Genomic DNA, 20492 nt, shown 5'->3' with positions numbered 1-20492 from the left:
ACACATACTTTTACATTCTGTTTTGGTTTTCTCCCACTCAGCTTTATAAACACTTCTCCTATGACATGGTCACCACATGGTTTTCATAATTTTCACTTTTGATGCAGCTACACTTCCATTAAGCAACCGCATTATGATTGGATTAACCATTCTACTATAGACAGTTAAATTATTTATATTATTTGGTCATTACCACATGACAAATTCAAAGAAGTCATATTTTTATTTTTTATTTTTTAAGAAGTCATATTTTTAAATCAAACTATATAATACCACCTTTATATCTTGTCAAACTTATTTTCACAATAATTCCCATTTATACACTCAGCAGCAGCATATGAAAATATCACTTTTCCCACAGCCATGCCAAAACTGGAGAGTATAGGGTAGCACACGTGCATGTATTTAGTTAAGTGGCCGAGAAATTTGTAACAACTGTCATCATAATAGGTATAACAGCAATACTGCCAATCAAACACCTTCCCCTTCCTCTTGCTACAGTGCCCAGATTTTGTCCTGGTTTCTACCCCTCTTCCATGTGGTTCAGAAATAAGTACTGATTAATCAAGGACAATCTTTAAAATCCCATTTAGGTGCTAATAAGAACTAAGAAGCCCACCCCAGAGCTTCTAGGAAGCTCTCTACTCCTATAAAGGGTTTCTTTACTCCTAGAGAAAACAAATGAAACAACTGAACATACTCGATAGTCTGTATCAAACTGGTAACATAACCATTGTATCCTGTAACTTTTGAATATACTTTTGACTATATTCTTAGTGTCATATATTATAAAAACAAAATGAACTAAGAAGAAATCTTGAAATTTACTTAGAGTTTTTTTGTTTTTGTTTTTGTTTTTAATCACAGGGATGTTGGTATTAGAGTTTTCAGTTTAGACACACACACACACACACACACACACACACACACACACACACACCGTTGACCCTTGAACAACACAGGGGTTAGGGGCACCAAACTCCCCCACGGTAAAAAAACCTGCACATAATTTTTGACTCCCCTAAAACTTAACTACTAATAGCCTACTGTTGACCAGAAGCCTCACCAATTATATACACAGCTGATTAACACATATTTTGCATGTTACACGTATAATATGCTGTATTCTTATAATAAAGTAAGCTAGAGAAAAGAAAATGTTATTCAGAACATCATGAGAAAGAGAAAATACACATATAGTACTTTACTGTAAAAACAAAAAATCAAGGTATAAGTGGATCTGTGCAATTCAAACTCATGTTGTTTAAGCGTCAACTATATATATATATGTATATATATATACATATATATATATATATATATATATATTTCATATCTGTAATTAGAAACCAAGAAGTTCACTTGGTTTCTAATGTGAACATTAGAAACTTACTTTTGTAAGTTTGTAAAGTAAACTAAGGTAGTGTAATGTTGGATTTGAATTGGAAATATCAGTACAAATTTAGATTATATAGATTATAGATGTTTTTGTGTGAATATATATCCTAGCTCTTTCCTATCCAAGTACTAACCAGGCCCGACCCTGCTTAGCTTCAGGCACGTTCAGGGTTGTATGGCCGTAGACTAGCTCTTTCCACTAAAAGATAAAAGGAATGATAAGCTGTCATCAATAAACACACCCAACAACATATCTTACGGTTTTTTTATAAATTAAAAAAAAAATTTTAATGTTTATTTTTGAGAGAGAGAGAGAGAGAGAGAGAGAGACAGAGGGTGAGCGGGGGAGGGCAGAGAGAGAGGAAGACACAGAATCTGAAGAAAGCTCCAGGCTCTGAGCTGTCAGCACAGAGCCCCACACAGGGCCCGAACTCACAAACTAGGAGATCATGATCTGAGCTGAAGTCAGATGCTCAACCAACTGAGCCACCCAGGCACCCTGACATATCTTGTTTTTTAAATGCCAGTCCCTACCTAAGGGAACAATGGCTTCTTACAGAAATGGCTAATCTATGTCTGGCACCAAAAAAGGACAAGATTAATCTTAGATACCTTACTGTGCAGAAAGCAAAGGAACTCTCAGAGACTAAAGGGATAATATCAAGAGCACAGAGGAACCAACTTGAAGGAGTTCCAAGTAGCAAAATCTAGGACAATGTAAGTATCGAAGAGAGTAGTCACTGTAATTGATTATAACCTACTAAAATAAAACTAAATGTATGAATCCATTGTAACATTGAAGTAAAAGCAGAAGTGCTCCTCTTTACAGAAAAACACTAATATATATGAAAGGAATGATAGAATTAGAGCCTTGCTATTTTATAACCCTCAATGCAATTAATAATCCATTCAAGTAAGTATTTTCAATGGATGCTAAAATCATTAGCTGAGGAAGAACATGATGACTAAGTATTATCCTCCTCCCTGAAATTAATTACTGAAATCTGAAGGGAATAGAATACACCTTTGTAATGGGGAGTTAGGGCTGTCATCACCTTAACCAGCTTATCAAACTTAACATCATCAATGGTAGGACCTCTTGACATTATGCCTTCTATGCTGCAACACGCAGTAGATGCCATTACCCATTAAGTTATCTAGCTGAAAACCATCTAAATCTATCCAAGGCATTAGGCTTGATATCTGGATATACAGTAAATAGAGGAAAGAGTTAGATGACCATAAGGAAACACTCCGATAAATACAAAACATGGTACTTATTACAAGGCCTGAATTCTTCAAAACATTAGTGTCTTAAAAAATAAAAAAAGTGGGGGTACTGCCTTGGATTAAAAGAGACTAAAGCCTCATAAACAAATGCAATGGCACATAATCATCGGATCCTGGATTAAAAACAAAAAAGACAGATACAAAGGATATTTGAGGGCCAATGGAGAATTTGAATCTGCATTAGGTTTGAAATGATATTATGGAATTATTGTTAGTTCCCCTTAAGTCTGATGAAAGCCTTTATGTAGGATATTATCCTTATTTTTAGGAGATACATGCTGAAATATTTAGAATGAAGTGTCATGATACCTCCAACTTAATTTCAAATGGCTTGGCCAAAAAGACTGTTCTTTCAATTTTTCTGTATTCTTGAAAATTTTCACGATAAAAAGTTCATGAAATAAAGGAGAGATGGATAAGAAAAAAATAATCTTTCTCCCTCCACGAGATGTTATCATTTCATTGCCATAATCAGGAGAACTATAGTGATATACTAAGAGCACAGGGGGGAAAAAAAAGTAGAACCTGGTCCTTGATTTCTTGAGCCCCTGAATTAATCAATGTTATAGCCATCCTACCTAATGGTTCCTTATTGTATCAATTATAAATTATTTTTATTATTTAAACTAGTTGAGGTTTTGTAATTTGTAGACAAAAGTATTTTAATAGGATAAGTAGCAGACAATAAAAGCTTACCATGTGGCAGTCCCCATAATAAATGCAGTTATGTACAGTATCTACTTTCAACATTTTACATCCATTAGAAATAAGTACTATTGTTGTTCCCATTTTCTTCAGATTTGGAGGTCAAAGTAAAGAAAGGTAAGTCTTGTTGAAGGTCACAGAGCCATTAAGTAATCCAGCTAGAACTGAAACATAAGCATCTAGCAATACTTTTCCACTAAGAACCAGACACTTATATTGTTGCCCACTTGACATGCTCATTTGAGTCATGAATGAACTTTTTTTAAAAGTTTATTTATTTGTTTTGAGAGAGAGAGAGAGAGAGAGAGAGAGAGCGAGCGCACAAGCAGGGGAGGGATAGGGAGAGGGGGAGAGAGAGAATCCCAAGCAGGCTCTGTGCTGTCAGCATGGAGCCCGACTAGGGGCTCGATCTCACTAACCAGGAGATCACGACCTGAGCCAAAATCAAGAGTCAGATGCTTAATCGACTGCACCACCAGGTGCCCCTGAACTTCTTGAATTTAAATTAACATGGTCTAAAAAATATTCATGATTCCTCTACAAAACATGCTTCTCTACCCAATTGTGCAAGACTAAGCCATAGACATATCCCTTGCTCCCTTTGTCTTCCTACACAAAATCCTATCTATAAGAAAATCAATTCTCTTCTACGACAAACATATACCCAAAATCTGTTTTCTTTTTTGTATCCCAATTGCTACGATCTTGATTAGAAGGTTCCACTACCTCTTTATTTCTTATACAACTACAGTAAGCTCTTAACGGATCTCTATTCATTCAGTTTTGCTCCCTGCATCATTTCTCTACAACAGCCAGAGTGACCTTTCCCTGCTATGAATGATGTGATCATATCACCACCATGGTTAATGCCTCCAATATCTTACCATTAACGTTTGAATCCAAACTTATTACAATGGTCAATAAGGCCCCACAGTATCTCTCCCCTGCCTTTCTCTCCAACATCATCTGGAACTACTTTCCCCCAAGTTCCCTACACCACAGCACGCATACCTTCTTTCTGTTCCTCAAATACAAACGCAGTCTTACACTTAGGGGCTTGACACTTGATCTTCTCTACACCTGAAACCCGGTGCCCCAAATATTTTCATTATTGGATCCTTTGGGGGCATTCAAGTCTCAGCTCAAGTGTCTTTTCAGAGAGGTCTTCTCTCATCACTCAGCACACTTGATACAAAGTGCTCACAATCACTTTCAACTGACTTTGTAAAAGTTAGTAACATTTCAAATGATCTTGTTCACCCATTTTTCTTTTTTTTATGTCTCCTTTCTCTCTTTCCAACAAGTATGTAAGGTAAATGAGAACAGGAATATTGTTTGTCTTATTCACCACTTTATCCTTTGTTCCTAGAATAGCGCATGGCACATAGTAAGATGTTCAGTAAGTATCTGTTAACTGAATGAATAAATAAAATATTCAAAGGCTCTTAACAACCACACTTTGGCATCTCTCCATAAAATAATATGTATCTACCATATCGATCCAGGTTGCTTTTCCTTGAATGCATATACTCTAGTTTCTCAAAGTCTCCCTTGTAGTGTTGTAGTCAGAGAGCAACAAAGAACAGTAATCTCTCCCACAATTTTTTTTAACCATACAGATTATGTTTTCTTTTATTTTTTCCCTTATTACTTAGAAGATGAATATTCAAATTTTAAGTTATATAAGTAAGTTTCATAAAAAATATGTTTTCCTGATATTGCTTTAATTTTCAGCATTAAGAATAAGACACACACATACACTGACATTTATATTCAATGTATGATGAGGAAATCAGCATAGTATGATATCCTCTTACTTATTAAATCCTACTTTTTGGTAGTATATAGAATTTTTGTCCTAGGCTATTATCATTATACTAGTATTTTCACTCTGTGTATTTGCCCTTTCAAGAACCATTTAAGATATTTATATTACAGCTTTTCTCTTCTTTATTTTGATTCATCTCAGAGATGTCTGGAATATATCTCCAAGTAGTTTTTCAAGAAAGATAAATGAGAAAAGTATTTCCCTTGTCTTTGCCTGCTTGAGAATGTCTTTCCATAGCTTTCATACAAATGTCATAACTTAGCTAGGCCACAAACTTTTCTTCCATAGTTATATAGATATATCTCTACTGTTATAAAAGATAATGTGTCGGAACAGCCTGGAATTTATTCCTTTTTGGATGGCCTCTTATTTTACATAAATATTTGTGGCATTTTTGTTTTTACTTGAAATTTTAAAACATTTCGAGAATGTGTCTACATATTTATTAATTGCTTTTCATTAACTGTTTGATAACCATTAACTTATTTTGACCTAGGGTAAACATCAGCAAATATTTTCTACAAAATGCCAGATAGTAAATATTTTAGTCTTTGAGGGTCATATGGTCTGTCACAACTAGTCAACTGTGCCATTCCAGAGCTTTTCTTCACACCACCACAGTTTTCTTTCTGGGATTGCTACAAGAATGAACGAACTGAGGAGTCCATGGTGAAGAGGCTTGAGGAGGAAATGTATGTTATTTCAAGCCGCAGATGACACTAAAATCTAGCTACTGATAGCTAAGCAGGAAACTGAAGTCACTGAATAAGGAAAGGACATTCAAATGTGTTTAAAGAACCAAAGGGCAGCAACAAGTTCTAGATAGAATTTGGAAAAATGTGAATTTGAGGACAGAAAGCAGAGGGTAAGACAAATGTACAGTTAAGTGGTTCTAGGAGGCACCCGGGACAAGTGTGCTTGGATGAGGCTTTTATTCAATCTAGCTATGTTTCCATCTTAAAGGATGGGATTGTTATCCATCAATAGTCCCTGTTTAAATATCTTCAAGACCCCCATAACTTATGAGATAAAATTCAAATGACTCAGCATGAAATCAAGACTCTGACCAATCTGATCCCAACTACCTTTTTTGTAACTTAACACCTGCCTTTCTCTCCCCTCCATGCACCATATACTCCATTGAATAGCCCATTTCCTTAATGTATCAGACTTTTACAACTCCATGTGTTTTTCTTCCTCAAATATTTTTTCTTCCCCTCCTTGTCTAGAAAAATAAATCTACTTACCTTTCAACATTCAACTTTAACGTCCCCTTATAAATGAAATCCTTCCCCAATATAATATACTCAACTGTGTTAAAAAAAAAATCCACTCCCAGTATTACCCTGGAATTACTTTAGATTTCATCTAAATCCACTCATTTAAGACAATGATTCTAACTAATGGTTTATCCTTAAGCCATTTCATTTCTTCACTTGAAATTTTAAAACATTAGTATTTCCTGGTATTTCCACAAAGCCAACTGTTTTGGGTGTTGCATAACTGACCACCTAAATATAAAAAAAAGACATGTGCTTAAGTAATACAGCGGTATTATTTATAAGAACAAATGAAAAATGCCAGCAATTTTATTCAAGAAAGTACAGAGAGTGTTTAAATAAACTGTGGTAACTTGCCACATGAAATATTATACAACCACTGAAAAACATGATTTTTAATATATATGTTTTTATATACCAAAATCTTAAAAACGGTTGCTTCCAGCTGATGAATTATAGTTGAATTTTTTTCCTTTTCACTCTTTTGCATATTTGAAATTGTTGATAACAGTATGTATGTTATTGTCTAATAGAACAAAGTATTTTTATTCACCTAATAGAACAAGGATCATAATCTGTAATATCTAAAATTCTCCATTGACCTGCTAGAAGTACTTGATTTACCTTTAAAGGCTCCAACACTTGTGTATATGTGAACATGTCTGGTCATTTATATGTTGACTCTGTTGCTCTCATCTCAAGGAGGGTGTCCTGGATTGATGAGTTTATTATTCTTGATCTGTGACTCTATGACTTCAGCAAAAAATGAGGGGGAGGAAGCTATTTTGGATTTAGGTATTCCCATTACCTGAAGTTCTTATGGCCTGTTTTATATGTTTGCTTTTTTTTATGTAAGGGAACCTTAATCTTAGCAGTTGTTTCCCTCTGCCCTCAGAAACATACTTGGAAATACATTGAGCAAAACACTATACTGGATACCACTCATGTAGCACTTCAGATTCTCAGGCCCTCACCTCTATTTCTAACAATTGTTTTATCAATAAAGACGTAAGCCAGCTTCCCCCTCCCCCCAGATGGAAACTTACACTTGGACCTCTCACTTCCTGCCTTTTCAGAGTTCTGAGACTCATGGGAAACTACTTGGTACTCATTCATGTACAAACCAGAGTATGGGAGGGTTAACACCTTTATGGACAATACTCCAACCGATGAGAAAGGGAATAATGTATAAATGCTCCTCCCTTTCTTCCCCCAAGTAGGTATTTCTCAATGGATTCAATAAGGGTCTCAGAAGATACTGCAGCATGAAGCAATTAGCAACTAACCAACATAGGCCAAAATAATCATACACCCTACCATGGGCTTTCTCTTCCTCCATGTTTCATGCCTCTAAACCTTACTACTACTCTCTGTGATCATATTCATTTATTAGATTTTGGATATTTTTAAAGATTTTCTATGTACAAAATTATATCATTTTCAGATAAAGACAATTTTTTGTCTTCCTTCCAAGTCTGCAGGTCTTTTATTTCCCTTTCTTGTCTTATTGAATTGTCTAGAACCTTCAGTGTAGTGTTGAATAGAAATAAAAGCAGACATCTTTGCCTAGCTCCTGATCTAATGTTTCACTGTTAAACATGTTTGCTGTGAGCTTTTCATTGTGACATTTTTTTTAACCACGTAAAATAAATGCATCTTATTGTAAGTAAATTGTGCTTCTGTAGAGTTTTTTTAAGGTAACCTGCTTAAAGAAATAAAGACAGTTTCAAACAAGCAAAAACTAAGAGATTATGTTACTAAGATACCTGCACTAAAAGAAATACTAAAAAGAAATTTTTCAGACTAAAGGCAAATGGTATCAAATGAAAATTTAGATTTAAGAAAGGAATGGAGGACATCAATATTGCTAAATATAAAAGATTGGACTTTTCTTCTCTTAATTTCCTTAAAAGATAACTAATTATTATAAACAATTGTATCATGGGGTTTACAATATACATAACTATAAATAAATGACAAAAGTAGCACACATATGTCGTCATAAATGGAATTATTTTAAATGATTCTTATATTGTATATGAGTGGCATAGCATTAACTTTAAGAACACTGTGATAAGTTAAGGATACACAACGAAAACCCTAGAGTTACCACTAAAAACATATTACAAAGAGGCATGGCTAAAAGCTATTAAAGGAATTAAGATAGTATATTAGAAAAAAAAACAATTAGGGGCACCTGGGTGGCTCAGTCAGTTAAGCGTCCGACTTCGGCTCAGGTCACGATCTCACAGTTCGTGAGTTCAAGCCCTGTGTTGGGCTCTGTGCTGACCGCTCAGAGCCTGGAGCCTGCTTCACATTCTGTGTCTCCCTCTCTCTCTGCCCCTTCCCTGCTCATGCTCTATTTCTCTCTGTCTCAAAAATAAATATACATTAAAAAAAAAATTTTTTTTAAAGAAAAAAAACAATTAACCAAAATAAGGTAGAAAAAACTATAAAACACATGAAGCAAATAGAAAATAAATCACAAATGACAGACCTTAACATAAACATTTCAGCAATTTCATTAACTATAAATGGATAAAACATTTTAATTAGAAGGCAAAGGTTGTCAGACTGGATTTTAAAAAGTAATATATAAGTATATATAGTTTACAAGGAACAAGATGTCAGTAAAAAAGATAGACAGGTTAAAGTAAACACATGAAAAAATATGTACATGCAAACACTGAGCATAACAAATCTTGGGTACTCAAATTCCTGTCTCAAGTTCTGCTTCTTAGAGAACCTGACCTAAGATAAGCCCCAAATTATGATATAGGATCCATAAGTCATTCAAATGTTTTGATCTGATAATTGTACCTAGCATTCATTTGATCATAAGTAACTTATTATAGTTATTCAAAGACCACATATGTATGATTTCCTAATATTCAAGCACTTTCTGTAAGTTTGAGGCACTTTCCAAAACACTGAGCACCTTTGGACTGGCTCTTAAAGTAATGATATGATCATGTACTGTTATTAAATTACGTACCACGTCCCAGCACATCTGTATGACTGGAGAGAACTTATACAGGTCCTGAACCTTCTTCCAACTGTAATGAATTCCCAGATTGCATTTTTATCCTTTCACCATTTGATTTGGCTGTCTAACAAGGAAGTTTTGAGCAGGTGGGACTGGCACATTGCCTGCCCATGGAGACATTCTAGTCATAAATGAACTGGAGCTTTGGGATGCTATCAGAGAAAATCCCTGAGTATCTTTGCAGACAACTGGATGAAATCTTTCCCAGTTTTTCACAGGACAAGTCTCCACTGGCAAATTTTCTGTGAAACATGGACATATGACATATTCAGGTTGTCTTTCCCTAAACAAATTTGGGCTTATGACATACCTTTTCATTGGGGAAAATAGAGATAATCCTTTATCTTTGCCAAAAATTTCACCATTTCTGATGTTCTTCACTCCTTGTAGATCCAGATTTTCATCTGTTGTCACTTATCTTTAGACTAAAGTTCTCTTAGCATTTCTTATTGAACAAGTCTTTTGCCTCTCACCCAAATCATCTCAGCCTTTGCTTACCTGAAAATGACTTTATTTCACTTTCACTGGGGGAGGGGGGGCTGATTATTTTTAAATCAACTTTATTGTGGTATAATTGGTTCATATATTAGTGTTTCTAGTTGATCCTGTATGAGGACAGAACCCATGACTTATTCTGAAAGGGCAGCATAGCACAGTGGTCCAGAGCTCAAACTCAAAAGCCAAATGCCTAAATCTGAATCTCAGCTCCACAACAACCTCTAGGGCAGATAACAACCTCTCAATGCCTCAGCTTCCTCATATTCCAAATGAGAAAAATAAAAACAGTAGCTACTTCAAATAATTGCTTCAAAGATGATGTGAACTACTACATGTAAAAATCTTAGGACAATGTGTGGCACACAGGAATCACTATATAAATGTTTGCTATTATTGTTATTATTACTAATCTCTATGTCCCCAGCAACTAATAGAATGTTTATATCTTAGTAAATCCTATTTCAGGCTTTGGCCTCACTTTCCTCTCCTCCATTAACTTTTTATATCCAGATAAATATCCAAATGAATCTTTCCCACATCCCCAAGTAAGATGTGCTCTGTCCCTTCCATACTCTTGGGATTTTTGCCTGACCCTCTTTTAAAGCACTCAGCATACTTTATGCCAGATTGTGCTTTTCAGATCTGGGTCACCCATTCATATATTTCACCACAGTCATGAAGGATGAAAAGAGCCCAGGACAAATCATCATTGAACCTAAGACACAGATACCCTGGCTGCTAACCTGCCTTTGTCTCATGCCTGAGGGCAGATATGTGGGTTTCTGCTTTGGACTCTGTATTTGAATCCTTGGGTTAATAATCAGCCTAGTACTCCAGTTCTCTGTCTACAACACCAAAACGAGACATGGCCCTTATCTCTAGTCTGGACTGCAACACTGGCAACCTGATGCTGACTCCCTGCCCCACCTCTAGGCACCACCCACCAGTGAAAACCCTTTGGCCAGATAGTACTCCTTGATATAAACATCTGATGATGAAAATAACTTGCCGAAAAAGCTTCAATGTCTTCTCTCTGAAAGAGAAGTGCACCCCTAACTTGGTACCAATGTCCTTTTTGCCCTTCCTACTTCATCTGCCACCAATCTCTTCATGTGCCTCAAATTCTAGCCACTCTGAGCTCCTTAGAGATCCTGCTACATTTTTTGAGAGATAAAGGGGAGAATAGAGAGTAGCCTGTAGCTTTATATTTGCAATACGATGTACCTATGATACCTTTATCAATATATCTATGATACCTATGATACCCTTAAAATTTACCCAATTCCTATGTATCCTTTACAACACTCACCAGTTATCACACTTAACACCAAAGACATGTTCAAAAATTTAGCTAGTGCCTATGCCTCTATTATAAATGTTCACTAGTTAGCAACTTTTCAGGTGAAAAAACCTGTGCAAAGGGGAGATTTAGCAATGCAGGATTTAGCAAATTAGGTGAGCTCAGGCACACCCAAAAGAGCAAAGCATGGATCAGCTATTTCTTCTTGTAGATCAATGAGCTTTCTGTGGCTATGAACCATTTCAGTGTTCTAGATCTGCAAGCCCATGACTGAGGTCAGTATATACACTTATGCTACCATGTCCAGAATCTAAACAAGTGATACTCACAGTCAGAATATTTCCTAGTTAAAAGCTATTGCTCCAAAGGTGTAAAAGAACCAAGAGAGAGTGATTACCCACAAGTCATCACATACCCAGCCCTGAGCAATACTTTCCCCTATTAAGGGAAGATATGAGTTGCCACAATTCATCATAAACCTTTATAAAATCTTTTCTTCAAATGTGCTCTGTTGCCAGGCACTATGTCTGACAGTTCCTCACTTTTTCAAGTGAGGGGCTCGATAATTTCTCCATTCCTGGCCTCAGCTTCAGTTAGTATAAATGAGGCAAGTCTTTAAAAAGGCATCAAGAAATGATGGCTGTCTTCTCCTCCCTAACTGCATCCCCACATCTGGCTTCCATCATGATAACAAATAAGGCTCTTGGTAGCTGAACACTCCTGGTGTGAGACCAGTGAAAATAAAATCCCATGTTTCTATGATGCCTGACACTTCAAAGTAGAGAGTGGTTATCAATTGGTTAATACATTTATTGTTAACTTGCGTTTGATTCTTAACTTACGGTTGAGAGAGAAATGACAATAACAGCCATCAAAAGGAGAGCTGGGATTTATCTGCGATAAGATGCAGGAGCTGGGCACAGGCAAAGAAAAATTCTGCTGTATCAACTGGGCTGATCTGTTTACCTCACTCAGCTGGTAAAGTTTCATGTCTTCCCCTTGGCCACCATTATTAGCCAGGTGCAACAGCACTTTTGAATCACAGCTGCTTCTGCTCTCTCAGGTGTTGTGTTTGATCCAGCAGCTGATGCCTCAGAGGTTGGAAGGTGTTGGTACCTTTGTACCCCAGAGGTTGAGATTACTGCATGGAATCAATGCCATCTAGGACTATGGATAATTCTGAGATTCAATTTCACTCAATTGTCAGATATGAGCAAGTATCCCATCAATGGTAACATTTCCTTATTTGTAGGCAGAGACTCAAAAAAGAAACGTCTTCTAAACACCTACTGTGTGAGTACTGTGATGGATGGATGGATGGATGGATGGATGGATGGATGGATGGATGGATAGATATAGATATAGATATATAGATATATAATTTCCTTTGACCCTCATAACAACTCGGTGAAGTCAATGGTATTAGCTCCTTATTAGAGAAGCAATATCTGAGATTCAAAAATGGTAAATAACTTGGACAAAGTCACACAGTGTCTAAGTGAAGACTTGGATTTAATTTAGGGATGTTTAATACAGTTGGATCTTAGGAACTTTAGGAACCTGTTGGGTAAAGCCTTTTGCTTGGATCTTCTGGGTATGGAGGACTCAGGGTTTCCCCTTGATGGATTTCTGGGAGGTGGTACAATTTAAGAAATAGTAAATGCAGAATGAGCAGGGGTTTGTGAACAACTGAGTCCCTCAGTTATTCCAAGCCATCGCCCAAATCACCTCCACAGCATCTGAGCTGAACACAAAGAGGCATATGAGTGATTAAATCAAAGCAGATTTGACTGCCCATGAAATAACTGTAGACACAGTGTAGCCTGAAGATCTAGCCATCATCTCCTTTTCCTGTCTTCAGAGAAAGTATATTATCTACAAAAATTCTCTATTCTTCCTTTCCTCTTTTTTCTCTTCTTTCTTTCTTGAATTCTTCTATTATTTTTTTCTTCCTTACTTTTGCTCTAATTCATTCTTCATGAACAGATTCTTATTAAACATTCCATGTACACGGAAGTCTTCTATTTATAGTGATGAACTATGCCACTATTGCCATCCAAGAACTATCACTCTGATTTGAGTAATAAGCCATATATGTAATACAAGATGAAAAGTATTACTTGCCTTAAGAGAAGATTGGAAATATATGTTGTGGGGTAAAAGGAGGATGGACTCAACTGGAGGATGGACTTTAAAGGATGGATGAAATAAATCAATAGGACATACACATATAAAAATAAAGGGGAAAGGAACATGGCAAAGGTTCTCTGCTAGGCAAAATAATGCCCCACACCCAAAGATATCCACATTCTGTTGATGCCCCAGATCCTGTGAATATATTAGGCTACTCAGCAAAGGGGAATTAAGGTTGCTAATCAGGTGACTTTAAAATAAGAAGATGATCTTGGGTTATCTGGGTGGATCCAAAACAGGCCTTAAAGGTGGAAGATGGAGCCAGAAGGAGAGAATCAGAGCAGGAGATGTGATTACAGAAGCAAGGTCAGAGAGAGGCTACATTTCTGGTTTTGAAAATCAAAGGAGACAGTTATGAGTCAGTACATGAGGGTAGCTTCTAGAAGCTATAAAAGGCAAGGAAATAGATTCTCTCCTAGAACCTCCAGAAGGTCCAGAAAGAAAGTGTTGCCCTGTCAACACAACACTTTGATCATAGCCCAGGGAGACCTATGGCAGACTTCTGACCTCCAGAACCAACAGATAATAAATGTTTATTGTTTTAAGCTACTAAGTTGGTAGTGATTTGTTACAACAGAAAATGGAAAACTAATACAGGAGAAATCACACAGTAGAAGGATGGAGATTTAATCTTATTTTTTATAGCACAAAGCCCACAAAGGAGGAGATGAGCCTTAGGAGGCATGCAAGAATGTAGCTAAGATGGGCAATAGTGAGCCACTGGGTTTTTAAAAAAAGAGAGATGTGATCAGATTTGCATTTAAAAATGATCATTGTGGCATTTGTGTGAAGAAGAAGTGAAGGGAGCATGTCAGCAATATCAGTTAGGAAGTTGTTGGAATAATTTAGGCAAGAGTGATGAGGCCTCAGGAAGAACAATAGAGTAGGACGAGGTTAAGAGTAGTCATTCATTCATTTACTTATTATTTCATTCATTCACATATTATTTCATTCATTCAACAAATTATTTTTGAGTGTTTGCTATGAGCCAGGCATTGTTGCAGGAGTTGAGGATATAGGTAAGTACATGGCTGATACTCTAATCCTCCCATCAGACCTTATAGTCTAATGGGTACAGAAAGACAATAAACAAATAAGTATATGTTAGGGGGTGATAAGATTTCTGAAGAAAACTGGAGTGGGTAAAAAGAACTAGAGAAGACAGGTGTGGACAAGGGACTATGCAGTGGGACTTTGGGGAAGCCCTCTCTGAGAAGTTTGAGCACAGACTTGAAAGAAGAGAAGAGAACCAAGAAATATTCTGGGGCAGAGCCTTCCTGGCAGAGAACAGAAATAGAAGTACATTTGATTTGAAAGTAAATCAAATAATAGAAGTATATATCCTTTGTAAAGTGAGGAGGCGGGTGTGGGTAGAGGAAAGTGAACAAAGATGTGTATGGTCTGAGCTGAGGTCAGAGACATGGAGCGGGGGCATCTCTTGGACAGCCTCATAGATCCTTGTGAAAGCTCTGGCTGCCAAATAAAATAAATTCATTCTGCTTTTAGGATTGATAGGACTAGGAAACTGTTCAAGCAGAGAGCCAAGAGCCACTGAATAATGACAGTCTTCTCCTATGGCTTCAGTTGCTGGATTCATCCTGAGCAAATCAGAAGTTCCCATGGCACCCACTGAAAGGAATTTCCCCCACTCAGCAGAACTTGAGAAACATGAGTTGAGCTATATGCCACCTCAGGATCACCCAAATCCAGCTGGACTACAATGTGGGTGCTTTGCATGAGAGAATTCCCATGGGTTTTCCAAGTTTTTTTTCACGAATAAAAACAAGATTAGCCAGTACATCAACAGAGAAAATTTGGATCCCCAAACAATGTACATTTGTGTGAAAAGAGACAAACCAAGAATCCAGTTCAACTTGCAACTAGAAGATATCCTACAGCAATGATGGCACCAGAGATGGTCTTGGATGTGTCTCTTAACTTTTCTAAGTCTCACTTTCCAGACTGAAGAAAGGAGTATTATTTAGTTTCCAAGAGATCATCTGGTCTCTTCAAGGACCTGTGCTTCTACCCTGAAATAAAGGCCTCAAATATATTCACTAAACAGTCAGGCATGCGGAAAAGGAGGAAAAAGCAGGAATCTTCAATCTCTAGGATTTTATGTGGCCTGGTATTCTGATATTATAGAGCAAGAAAAGAAAATCATTTTAGTGATAACAGCACAGACCTGTGTTTTAGTTTCAATTCCATTTCCTACTGCCATGTCAGCCCCCATAAATCCTGCTATAAAATAAGACAGGGTGGAAATACACAAATGCATAATAATGACTATGTGCTTTGGAATGCATTATTTCACCTCTCCGAGGCTCATATCATCATCTGTAAATTGGGGATATTAGTATCTACTCGATGATATTATTGTGAGGATTAGAGAAAATGAATACCGTAAATGCTAACCAGATCCTTTACCATTTAAAGATGCAAAAATGGAAGAAAAAAGGGTATTAATGTTACTTTAAATTGAAAATTAAATGTAAGAATTCCATTAGACGTTGAAAACTACACTAATCCTGTTGAGAAATAGCACATTAAAGATACTAGCTCGGGGGAGAGGGGAAAGACAAATTCAGGTTCTCCACAGTTGCTCCTAAAGAGGTAAAGGTCTTAGATGCAAAATCTCTCAAACAGTTGACCTAAGATTTGAGGGAGAGTGCTTTCTTGTTCTCTAATCCTTAACTCCTACCCAGACTTCTTATTACCTCACCAGGATTCCCTTAACACCAATTGAGAACCACAGGCCTAAGGGGAACTCAGGGATTGTTCAATGTAACACTGATTTAATCTAGCATGTATACATCCACCAACAATCTCTGGTGAGAGAGGGGCAAAGTGGCCAGTGGGATCTGTCCCTTTGCTCTTACCTGCCCAGTTCCCTATTGCAGGCTGTGGTAGGGGGGCTGATCCCGAAGCCTACATTTCCCCAGCACCTGTGTGATCTGCCCTTGGCCAACAGGAGGCATTGGCAGGAAATGAAAGAGCAGGAGGAATAGACAAGCCAAGGTATTTCTCCCTATTTCTCTCTTTCTGCTAAAGGAAAAATCAAAAAACCAAAACACCAAACCTAGAATCAGTGATGTCCCTTCCATGGGTCCAGCTCCTACCCGGCGACCCCAGCCCCTGCGCTCTGGCAGCAGTGCCTCCATCCTCTGTCACTCCAGTTTATAGATGGAAGAAGCTTCTTTTGTTGGAAGGTGGGTTGCTTTGCTCTCCTCTGTTTGGTTTTGCAGCTTTTCTGTTACCTGTGTAAGCAGCTCTCTACATTAATTTCCCTGTGATTTTAATGCTTGGAGTGATTTCCTTCCTGGTTGGACCCTAGCTGATATACCACACTGAGAGTTGGCTGTGACCAGGACAGGTTTGGATGCGCTCAAAGTGGTCTCATAAACAGCAGCATCCCAGGGGCTGTGCCACACTCCAGGGTCTGTCTGTGGTAAAGTTGGTCCAAAAATTCACTCTTGTCAGGGATCCTTAGATAACTTAAACTCTAGGAAGTACACAAGTACACTCACACCTAAACTAGTAAGACTTTGAAAAATAAATTACAATATCCGTTTTAAAATTCTGATGAAAAATAGAATTGTCATGTGGACCAGAACAATCTCGTCAGTAGGACCCACACAGTTTCTCCCTACAAGAGACCTACATGGAAGCCTAATCACAATCAGAGGGCAATATGAAAAGACCAGAAGTAGAGGAGCTTATGTGTTTAAATGCTGAATAGCATCGGGCTCCGAGAGTCCATAGTATCCATTGCTGCATTAGAGATAGCCTTGACAATCCGTCAATGGTAACTTACTGGGAAATTCATACCAACAGGATGGATAGATTCTACCCTCATGGAGCGTACAGTAAGTCTCCACATCCAGTGGCCATTCCCTGGAGAGTACTAGAACAGGGACCACCCACATCCACCTCTGTGACTGCTTCACCTATACCTCCATGGCTGACCATCCCCAATTCCAATGAACACACTGATGCTTTGGGTCTCTGTCATCAGAAAAAAATGTCAATCATTCCTCAGTAGGAAATGGGCATGGTCTTAGGTGAGGAAGATCCCAGGATGGGGCCTCCCCAGCCTCTCCCAAGGGAGAAAGGGCTCCTGGAGAAATTACCTAAACAAGTTAATCTAAACAGCTGCCTGTTGGAAAGGCAGGCCACACGTGGCATGAAACACCATTCCCCAAGTGTAATACTGAGCAAATAGGGCCATTCCCCCTCTAGGAACCTAAAGGAACCATCAGAAGCTCAGGGTTTGTATGGTTTTTGATGACCACAGTTCAGGGCAACTGCAGAGAGACAACTTCTATTCCTGCACATATATACACACGTACACATACTTACATGCACAGTCATACACACATCCTGAAATAACAGCAGGGTCACCTCAACAGTGAAAAAAAAAACACTCAGTACCATTTACCGAACAGCATCATACATGACACTCACTCATCAGAAAACTGGGACTTCTAGAAGACTAGTTATATTCCCCACATCTCTCTCCACGAGGCACCTGAAAGCAGCAGAATTTTACCACCCTCTATTCTGATCCATAATATATTAATCTGTAGTTTAAGACTCAAAAGACAATTTTACTACTTCAAGGCCAAATTTGGGGGAGGAGAGGAAAGAACACCCAGGGGCACTGGTAAACAAATTCTTTTTAAAAAAAAGTCTTTAATTTTTAGCCTTTTATAATTTCTATCACATAAATACTCCATCCATGGCTGACTTAAAGCTACCAAAGTGTCATCAACCAACTTGAAAATTTCCTTAAAATTTAACAAACTTCTCTCTCGTGAAAACAAACAAGGTCTGACACACGACTGGAACACCTATCCTCCAAAATGAACCATCATCCCCCAAAATAAACCACAGCAGGAGCTCAGGAAAATCCACCTACGCTTAAAATTCACTTGTAGTTTTCTCTGCTATCTAGAGTTATGGAGAAAAATTCTCACCATTGTATGGAACTCAAGCCTTTCTCATCCAGAGATTATGCTTATTTGCCTGCTTATTTATATCTTCTTTTTTCAATAAAAAACTTTAAGGTGGATTACCTAAATATATTCAATATAAAAGTAGATAAAACTGAATTTAAAGTAAGTAGATGAACAAAGTGAGACAAAGAGAAAATGAAAGTTTTAACAGTAATAGAAAATGAAATCAGGAGTGAGCTTAGCACACAAAATCTATGGTATAAGGCTTTCTGGGCCATTCAGAGTGCATGCAGAAAGTTCAGTGGGAACAGACAGACATTCTATGATGAGCCACTCACAGGAGCTCTTATGCCCAGATAACAGTGGATCCAGCCATCTGTACAAAATGATATGGCAACTGGGTCTCAGTAGGTCAGTTTGGACATTAATGTTACACCCAGGACTTCTATGGAAAGGTGCTGAATGCATCTAGTGTCCCACTCTCTGCCTGCAGAGGTACTTGGCAGTCTAATGATCTCCCATTGCCCTGTCAATTTGTCAGAATTGCTGTTCTGGAGCAAAACCCAATCTCCAGGAACAGGCTCGCTAGGGGCACTCTCTGGATGGTGAATTCATCAAGCCCCCTCCAAGTCAGACTGGCAGCCTATGAGAGCTGTGATCCAGCTCTGCACAGACAGTGCCTGTCAAGCAGAACAGTGGCCCATGTTTTCTCCAGCTGCCAATAACCCAGAAGAGCCAGAAAATCAATTCTTGGGGCATGGATGAGCAGAGAGGCCAGAGAATAAAAGAATCATTCAAAATAGACATAAATCTGGGTTTCAGTGACCTATGGTCATTGAATGCCTAGGATAGAAATTCTGGCAGGCTTTTTATGTATTTGTGATGAAGTTCTGATATTAGCTCCAACCTGGCTCCCCAGAGCCCTTGGGGAGACCCTCAAGGGTCTCCTCCATGTAGAACTCTTTCTCTGTGTTGGCTCAATTATCAGGGTCAGTTGTAAGTTCCTGCTTAATCAAAAAAAAAAAAAAGAAAAAAAAAAAGCATATACCTGGCATAGGGTTTGTTATTGAGCAAAGAGTTGAATGGAAGCCTCACATCTGACTCTGCCAGGCATCCCAGGCCCCCCAAGCCTCAGTGGGATCTTTATGGCAAGGTCCTAATCTTTCTGGGGTCCAGTCTGGGTTACAGCCCACTTTCCCAAGATTATGACCATGGGGCTCCTAGGTGACTCTCACCCCCATACCCCATACCCTTGTGCTCAGTCAGGCCTGGTACATAATGAGCTTGCCAAACTCTCTGGGCCCTGTGCCTTCCTGCTTTGGCTGTACTTCCAGAGCCAATCTCTGTAGCCAGGACAGTTTCCTCAATGGTCTTCATCTCATGCCAGGCCCAACCCACTTTCATGCCTTCTCTGAATCTAAATATGCAGATAAGACCCCTAGAGTGATGCTTTGGGGAAACTGCATTAATCAGGCAGTGGTCCATCAACCTTTAGGGGACCAGTTCATGGCAAAGGAACAAATATGCAATCCTGAGAATTCCATATGCTGAATATCCGTGGGAATTGGCAGAACCTGCTCAGTGGTGTATGCCCAGCCCTCAGAGAACACTTTCCCTCTCTAGTTACCATTCAGCCACATCCAGCCACAAATGTCTTACGAGCAGCGCATCAAAGCTATCCAGGCCTCAGTTACAAGGCAAAGATTTCCTTTGGAGACAGCTTTGGTGTTGTAAAAGAAGCAGAGGGCTTAGGACAATCAAAACTGAGTTCAAAAGACAATTCCATTTATTAGATGTGTGAATTTACGTAAGAAAATGTCTCTAAATTTCAGTTTCTTCATCTGTAAAGTGGGAATAGTAAAATATCTTTCTAACTATATTGAGTCAATGTTTAAAAGAGAAAATACGTATAAAAATCCTTCATCGACTGAAAGCATAATACAATATTATGATATTTATACATGACTTCTCACAGAGATCGTTAAGACTATAAAATGCA

Source organism: Panthera uncia, chromosome D4 (assembly GCF_023721935.1).
Source record: "Panthera uncia isolate 11264 chromosome D4, Puncia_PCG_1.0, whole genome shotgun sequence".
NCBI classification, from domain to species: domain Eukaryota; kingdom Metazoa; phylum Chordata; class Mammalia; order Carnivora; family Felidae; genus Panthera; species Panthera uncia.
This window is presented reverse-complemented; position numbering follows the sequence as displayed.